General features: G+C 46.2%; 1 non-coding gene across 1 annotated transcript; it reads right to left on the bottom strand.

Annotated features, from left to right (window-relative positions):
• Positions 1-1681: 1681 nt before the first annotated feature.
• Positions 1682-1755, bottom strand: Trnaa-cgc. The gene has a single exon. It is a non-coding gene; the product is annotated as a tRNA-Ala (tRNA).
• Positions 1756-9197: the final 7442 nt, after the last annotated feature.

Raw genomic sequence — 9197 nt, 5'->3', positions numbered from 1 at the left:
ATCATCATCATCATCATCATCATCACAACAGCTAGTTGAGTTTTTCGTTTTTTATTGGTGCATTATGATTATGAATAATAGTGAAATTCATTGTGACATATTCATGCATGCATATAACTTAATAATAACAGCTGGTAGTTTCTGAGTCCTTTTTATGTGTCACAACATTGTTGAGATCTTTACATAGCTTATTTTACTTAATATTTGCAGTTTTCTACATGGTAAACTATATTATCATTACCCTCCTTTTATATATATTTTTGGGGACTGGTGATTGAACTTAGGGGCACTTTACTGCTGATCTACATCCCCAGCCCTTTAAAAAAATTTTTTAGTTGTCAATAGATCTTTATTTTATTCATTTATTTATATGTGGTGCTGATAATCAAACCCAGTGCCTCATACCCCCAGCCCTAGCCCTTTTTATTTTTATGTTTTTTTTATTTTGAGACAAGTTCTCAACTAAATTGCCTAGAGCCTCACTAAGTTGCAGAGGCTGGCCTAAAACTTGCAATCCATCTGCCTCTGCTTCCCCATTCACTGGGATTACTGATGTGCACTACTGTGCCTGGTTCACTTTTTTTTTTTTTCATTATATAGATTAGGAAACTGAGGTTTAGAGATGTTGGACAACTAGCCAAAGGTCATAGAACCAATAAAAAATGAGTTTTTTTTAGATGGACACATTTTTATTTTGTTTATTTATTTTTATGTGGTGCTGAAGATTGAACCCAGTGCCCCACATGTGCAAGGTAAGTGCTCTGCCACTGAGCCACAACCCCAGCCCAAGATGAGTCTTTTGTAGTGGTGCAGTCTTCTCAGGACATTAAACTTATAATAAAAAATGTGCTTCCCCATGGAGGATAAATGGGTCTGAAGTATCACTGAAGCAGCTTTTTTGTTCTTCTTTGAGGGAGGCTTGTTATTGATCTCTTTGTGGGAGACCTAGCCTTGGCACTCAATGATTGCTGATTCTAGGTGGAAAAACATTTGGCAGAGTGGAAATATGGATTCCTAAAATACAAGGTTTTATTTTTCATCTAGTCGACTTATGGCTTTGCAGGAAGATAGAAAAACCCAGAAATGGAATAAGAGAGACATTTGCCTGGGGAGCACCTCGTCCTGTGCTTTCCCAGGGTTGATCAGCACCTATAGCAAGTTCATCATCTCCTTTGCTGAAGATGAAGCAGGTAATCCATGGGCATAGCGGTTTGATGTCTGCTTACTTTACTTAGATTATCACAAGTATCGACTGAACACTTATTATTGTTGTCATTATTTATACAGTAAATACTGCTTTTACTATTATTATCATTTAATCATCTCTTTTAACATACTGGGTGCTCTTCAAAACACTTCATGTTTTCCACCTTAACTGGTAACCACAATACCTCTGTGACGTAATTATTAGGTTCATTTCATCAACAAATAAACAGGCTCAGGCTAGGGGTGATGCTCAGTGGTAAAGTGCTTGCCTATCGTGTGCAAGGTCCTGGGTTCAATTCCCAGTACTGCAAACAAGCCAACCAACAAATAGGCTGCTGTGCCAGCCTACTTGTCTTATTTGACCTGCACATCTCATTGTGAGGGGCATATCAAGTATGCATTTTGGTCTTTTTGATCCTTTGATTATGAAGAGATTCACAAACGGTTCCCTTTTTATTCTTTTTTTTTTTTTTTTTTGCAGTGCTGGGGATTGAACCCAGGGCCTTGTGCATGCGAGGCAAACACTCTACCAACTGAGCTATATCTCCAGCCCCTCCATCTTTATTCTTAATCACAGTTACAGGGCCATGTGCAGGCGAGGGGGCCAGACTAAATGGATTGTGAACGCTTACCCTCCTGGGATGGCCTAGCAGAAGGGACCTCTTACGATTGGCTCACTAGTTGGCCTGACCCTGCCAAGAATTTGTGAGTAAGGGAGAATTTATTTCTTGAGAAATCTGAAGAAAGAGTAGACAACTAGGTAGATAGGAAGTGGCTAGATACATGTTAATGGCATCATTGAAGCTAGGCATGGGCTCACATATGAGAGGGGAGAAGAGACACTCGGCTCTAAAAATTTTCCAAGACTTTTATAATTAGAGAACTGACTTTTAATTTTAGCTTCACATTATGTTTCATTTTGAGAGATTACACTTCCAAATTTTAAATAAATTCTGTTTTGTTTTATACAGGTGTGTGTAGTGATCTTTTTAGTATTTGGCACTGGATCTAGACATGCTTAGAGGCAAAGAAGATAATAAAGTTCTCTTTTAGAGTCTCTTCCAGACCTGGGATTCTCTGTAGGTAGACATCAGAGCCTTGAAGAGTTCCTGAGTGTTTGGTCTCTTTCCACTCTGAGTCATGGGGTGGCTGTACAGGATCTTTACTTGAGTAGAATATAAAAGATCTGTTGGCTCCTGGATTCTTTCTTCTCAGCTAGAAGATAGGGAGATAGATAGTTTGAGATGAAGGTTTTATAGAAGTAGAAGGCATTTTGGAAAGTTCAAGCCTTTTTAACAGAAAAACACCAGTGTGAGTCCCAAATTAGAAGTCCAAACATATAAGAAAGGAGAGGATCGATAGGCTGGCAGGAAGATGGAAAGTGGATGATTGTGGATGAGCCCCCTGGAGGGTGGAGCCCCAGAGGCAGGGCCGCCCAGGAACACTGGGCAGCCATCTTCTGTGACTATTTTACAGGAGGCCACAGACCCCTCGGTTTGGTGGTTTGGTTTCTTGAGCCTGCAGGCGACTCAGGAGAAAGCAGGTAGTTTTGGAAAACCAGTCAGGCAAACAAAACTAAGTGTCCTTGGCTGAATTCTAGGAACTGGACTTGCCAGGTGTTTGCCCAAGGGCAGCCCCGAAGCCAGTGAGAATCTTCCCCAGGCAAATAAATTTCTCCCAGAGCTGGTGGGTTTTTTTGTTGTTGCATAAATGAATTTGTATTTTTTGCTATTAGCATATTCTTTCCACTTGGAGACTTTTTAAAAAATCTTTTTTTAAATTTTTCATTATTTTATGTTATCACTCACCAGCATTAGGTGAATTATTTTTTAGTGGAACCAGAACTCTTCCTCAACTAATGCCACAGTTTACTTACTGAGCTCAGAGTTGATAGCTAGTATAAACAAATAATTGCTGAGTGAACGGCTGGTGTGGGACCACCCCTTGCTGTTTTGATTGATTGGATTTCTGAATGTCAGTCACCTAAGCTCATTTCCAAGAGGGCTGACCAAAGTAATGGTGTTTGCAGTAAATTCATATTGCATGTATTTTGTTTCAAATGATATATGATAGTTTTTTCTCCTTAAAATAGATTCTAAATTGCTAGAGATGTTGAAAAATTTTTCATATATTTGTTGATCGATTATATTTCTTCTTCTGTGAAGTGTCTGTTCTGTTCCTTAGCCCATTTACTGATTGGGTTATTTGTAGTTTTTTTGCTTTTAAGTTTATTGAGGTCTTTATATATCCTAGAGATAAATGCTTTATTGGGGGTGCATGTAGTAAAGGTTTTCTCCCACTCTGTAGGTTCTCTCTTCACGTTATGGATTGTTTCTTTTGCTGAGAAGAAGCTTTTTAGTTTGAATCCATACCATTTATTGATTTTTGATTTTACTTCTTGCGCTATAGGGGTCTTGTTAAGGAAGTGAGATCCTAGGCCAGCATGGTGAAGATTTGGGTTTACTTTTTCTTCTAGTAGGTGCAGGGTCTCTATTCTAGTGCCTAAGTCTTTAATCCACTTTGGGTTGAGTTTTGTGCAGGGCGAGAAATAGAGGTTTCATTTCATGTTACATGTGGCTTTCTATTTTTCCTAGCACCATTTGTTGAATAGGCTGTCTTTTTCTCCAGTAAATGTTTTTGGCACCATTGTCTAGTATGAGACAGCTGTATTTGTGTGGGTTTGCCTTTGTGTCTTCTATTCTGTTTTGCCGGGTTGCTCACGACTAAAACACTCAGGGGTCACTCCAGGGGAACTGGGCTGCACGAAATAACCACACAAGAGACAGAAATACCTTTTTCTTTGAGGGTGCTGTGATGGCTCCTCTGACCTTAAGGGTCTGCAGAAAGAGAGAGACAGAGCCCACACGTGCTAACCCCTTTTTTTGAGGAGAAGCTATTCAAATGAGGCAAGGGGTCAGGTTTCAGGGGCTGAGTCTAGCTTCATGATGTCTGCTGTCAGCAGGTTGTCTGACATCTAGGTAGGCCACACCCAAGGGCACAGTAAGAGAAGGGGACACACAAAGGGTGTTTCCATGGAACATTCTATCCCCAACAGGGCAAGGGGTAATATCACAAAGGAACAGGTGAGCATAGCTCCACCCATGGGGATGTAGGAAGGCACGCCCATGCACGAAGACACAGTCGCTCGCACCCTAAAGATTGGGGCTACCTTCTCGGTTACCTAGGCAACCAGGTCACAGAGTGACCAAGGAAATGAGGATGCCACACCAATCAGAAGGGGAGAGAGACGCAGTCACGTGCTAGTCGGCCTCCCACACTGTTTCACTGGTCTATGTGTCTGTTTTGGAGTCAAAACCATGCTGTTTTTATTACTATAGCTCTATAGTATAGTTTAAGGTCTGGTCTTGTGATGCTTCCTACTTTACTTTTCTTACCAAGGATTGCTTTGGCTATTCTGGGTCTCTTATTTTTCCAAATGAATTTCATGATTGCTTTTCCTATTTCTATGAGGAATTCATTGAGATTTTAATAGGAATTGTGTTGAATCTGTATAATGCTTTTGATAGTATAGAATTGAGTTTTTCTTTACCTATTTGTAGCCGTTTAATTTCTTTCTTCTGTCTAATTGCTCTGGCTAGAGTTTTGAGGACAATATTGAATAAAAATGGTGAAACACGGCATCTTTGTCTTGTTCCAGAAGAATACAATCAATCAACAAATATATGAAAAAATATCAACATCTCTAGCAATTAGAGAAATGCAAATCAAAACTACTCTAACATTTCATCTCACTCCAGTCAAAATGGCAATCATCAAGCAACAACAAATGTTGGCGAGGATGTGGGGGGAAAAAGGCACACTCACACATTGCTGGTGGGACTGCAAATTGATGTAAACACTATGGTAATCAGTAGGGAGATTCCTTAGAAAACTTGGAATGGACCCATCATTTAACTGAGCTATCCCACTCCTCAGTTTATACCCAAAGGACTTAAAATCAGCATACTACAGTGATGTGGCCAAATCAATGTTTATAGCAGCTCAATTCGCAATAGCCAAACTATAGAACCAACCTAAGTGACCTTCAATAGATGAATGGATAAAGAAAATGTGATATGTGTGTGTGTGTGTGTGTGTGTGTGTGTGTGTGTGTGTTATAGAATATTACTCAGCTTTAAAGAAGAATGAAATTATGGCATTTGTTGGTAAATGAATGGAGTTGGAGAATATCTTGCTAAGTGAAATAAGCCAATCCCCCAAAATCAAAGGCTGAATATTTTCTTTGATATGTGGATGCTAATTCATAATGGGGGGGGGGCGCTGTGGAAGAATTGAGTTACTTTTTTATTAGGTACAAGTGAGTGAAGGGAGGGGAGAGGATATGGTGATAGTAAGGATAATAGAATGAAACATTAGTACCCGTCTCGGGCGGGTCCTGCCCGTGCACACTGTCGCTGCAGCAGTGGGGAGCCACAGAGTGCTGTCCCAAGCTGCTCCAGTGTGAAGCAGAGGGCGAGGCACAGGACTGGGCACTGCTGATCGGCTGTAGCTGGCACAGGAGGCCCTCTGCTAACCCCACCCAGCAAGGGCTCGGCTCTGGGGCCAGGCTGGACAGAAGTGGGGTGGGGACAGGCCGGCAGCAGCCTCTTCCCTGGGCCCTGCCCTGGGCTGTGTGATTTTGGACACAGCCCTTGCCCTCTCTGTGCTTTGGGCTCCCCATCTGCAAACAGGGCCTCGAGTGAGGCCCTGGAATGGACACCTGTCGCAGGGGCCTGTCCTCGGCCATCTCCACTACCCGGACCTGGGCTGCCCTGAGCCCCTCGGCTCTCCCTTCCAGCAACATTTGTCCCCAGTGGTCACTGCGTCCCTCACTACAGTGGCAGAACCTTGCCTGCCCTCCCCGCCCAGGATGCTCCTGGAACTGCCCGCAGCCGGGTCCCCACCCCTGGCTCTGCTCCTAAGGCTGTGGTGGCCCAAGGACGGCAGCATCAGCACTGAGAATATGTCACACAGGCCAAAGCACAGTCCACACCAGGGACATCAGGGACATCGGATTCCAAAGCCCTGGGTGGCGCCGGCAGGCACAGGTTGGGATGAGCCACGCAGGTGGTCAGGACCGACCTGAGGCTGCACCTGGGACCCCTGGGCCAGGCAGGGTGGGAGGTCCTGCCAGACGGTGGCCAGGAGTCAGGGCCTCCACCCGGCTAGCCTCAGTGTGGGGCCACCTCCGCAGGGCACATGGCCAGGCCCACTCTGGAACCTTCTGCCCACCTGCCCTGCTGCAGAGACCCCACTCTCCTGCGGCTGGGTCTCCCCTGTGGACATCCTCACAGAGGTCTGGACCCAGGAGTGCGGTCAAGGGGGGAGCGACCACCCCACTGTTCCCGTGGAAGTGACTCTGCCCTGCCCCCAGCCCTTTTTACATTCTATTTAGAGAGAGGGTCTCACTGAGTTGCTCAGGGCCTTGCTGAATTGCTGAGGCTGGCCTCCACCTTGTGATCCTCCTTCCTCAGCCTCCTGAGCTGCTGGGATTAGAGGAGTATGCCACTACACCCGGCCATCCCTAGGCCTTTTTATTTTTTTATTTTGAGACAGGGTCTTGCTAAATTGCTGAGGGCCATGCTAAGTTACTGAGGCTATTCTCCAACTTGTGATCCTCCTGCCTCAGCCTCCCAAGTTGCTGGGATGACAGGAGTGCACCATCGTGCCTGGCCAAAGGGCATTTATTTTTTAACCTACACCCCAAAACAAAATAAATCAAACAATACACAGTGAATATCATAATGGTAAACGACCTTCCACCTAAAGTCAGTGCTAAGACAAAATTGCCTGCTTTGCCGTTTGTACTCAACACAGTATTAGAAGGTCAAGCCTAAGCAATTAAGCAAGAAAAATAAATAAAAATGCACCCAGATTAGAAAGTAAAACTCAGTCTATCCACAGAGGGCATGATGACAGACCCAGAAGATCCTGGAGAATGTACATACGCAAACACTGACGTGAGAACAACACGGCAAGGTTGCAGGATATAAGATCCATGTGCAAAAATCAGTTGTCTCTCTAAAAACGAAACCAAGGAGGCCGTTCCATTAACAGCTTCGAGAAGAATCAACATGCTTGAGAATGAATTTAACCACAAGGTCAAAGACTGAACTACGGAAAACTAGAAAACACCCCTGAAAGAGATGAAAGAAAACCTCAGCGAATGGAAAGACATCCCATGTTCATGGATCGGGAGACCAAACACGGGGAAGAGGCAGGACCTCCTGAGGAGGCCCACAGACTGGAGGCAGTCCCTGTAAGAAAAGGGACAAGTGGACCCTATAATGCATACGGACTCTCAAAGAAGCCCAAGTGGCCAAAACAATCTGGAACAGAAGGACCAAGTTGGTTTGGGAGTCCACACATCGAGACCTGTCACAGAGACCCAGGGATGAGACTGGCTGACAGACGGCAGACCCAGGGGTCAGGGGCATGGACGTGGGAGCCCAGGAACAGGTCCACACACATGTAGCATCTCTCCACCAGGTACTGGGACCATTCGACGGAGGAAAAAAAAAACACTCTCCTCGAGAGAACTGGATACCCACATGGAAAAGGACGAAGCTGGACTCTAACCTCACACCACATGGATGATAAGTCTTAGGCACCGGGACTGAACCCAGGGGCACTCAACCACTGAGCCCTGTCCCCAGCCCTATTTCGTATTTTATTTAGAGACAAGGCCTTGATGAGCTGCTTAGGGCCTCGTAGATGCTGAGGCTGGCCTTGAACTCACAATCCTCCTGCCTCAGCCTCCCCAGTCGCTGGGATGACAGGCGTGGGCCACTACGCCCGTCCTAGGGGTAAATCTCTATGAGCTTGAATTTGGCAATGGAATTTCCACTTGGCCCAGCCATGAATTTTATCAGAGTAGTTTTAAAGAGGAGAGAGGGAAGAGGAGAGGGAAATGGAGAGACAGAGAGAGAGAGACTGAACCCAAGTTCCCATTCCCTCCCTCTCTACCAGGGACTTCTGCCCCCAGTAGGGGAGGTCGGTGACTCCATTACTTGGTAATTTTGTTTGTTGACTGGCTTTCCGACCTTTCAGCTCCACAGGGAAAGGAGTTGGCCTCCTTGTTCCATCCTAGCCCTGCAGCACCCACAACAGTGTTGGGCTCCTGGGCGTCCACTGGAGTGGTGTGTGACCGGCGCAGCCTGGCACAGGGTGCCCAAGGACACATGCCCATGCTGCCCAGCACGGACCCGGACTGCAAGACAAAGGGTCATGGAAGTCCGCAGAAGGCAGGAGCCCAGCACTGGCTGAGCCCAACTGCCTCCCTCCATGGGCAGCTCTGGACCTTGCACACATTAGGTGCTCAATAAACATGGGTTTCCCTGCTCTGATGTTTTGTTGCAAACATCCGATGGCTTTTCTCCTCAGTGCCCTGTGCATGGACACTCCTGCAGGGCCGGGCATGAAGCCCAGAACTGGGGTGGGGACAGAGAGAGACAAAGCAGGAGACAGGGTGACCATTACGTAACTCACAGAAAGGCCACCAAGCTGTTCTCGGGGACCCCTGCGGGGACACTGCAGGGCTCTGTCCTCAATCCCACAACAGAAAACAGGGACAAGAAACCGCACGCAGGAGGGTGGGCGGGGCGCCCCCACTGCAGGCCACCCGGCCCCTCGTCCCCCACAGCCAAGTCTCTCCCGATGGCCCAACCTTCCCTGGCCACCAGGGGGTCCCTCCTCTCCATGGGAAACCAAGACCCCTCCCCTTCCCAGTCTGTGGCACCTTCTCCCTTCACAGCTCCTCTGGCATGTCACCTCTCTGTCGTCTCTGGTGACGGCTCAAACCTCACCTCCTCACTTGATGCTCTCTCTCTCTCTTTTTTTTTTTTTTGGTACCAGGGATTGACCTCAGAAGCCCCTCGACCCCTGAGCCCCGTCCCCAGCCCCACTTTGTACTTTATTTAGAGACAGTGTCTCGCTGAGCTGCTCAGGGCCTCGGTTTTGCTGAGGCTGGCCTCTAACTTGTGATCCTCCTG

Source organism: Marmota marmota, unplaced genomic scaffold (genome assembly GCF_001458135.2).
Source record: "Marmota marmota marmota unplaced genomic scaffold, marMar, whole genome shotgun sequence".
NCBI classification, from domain to species: domain Eukaryota; kingdom Metazoa; phylum Chordata; class Mammalia; order Rodentia; family Sciuridae; genus Marmota; species Marmota marmota.
This window is presented reverse-complemented; position numbering and strand designations above follow the sequence as displayed.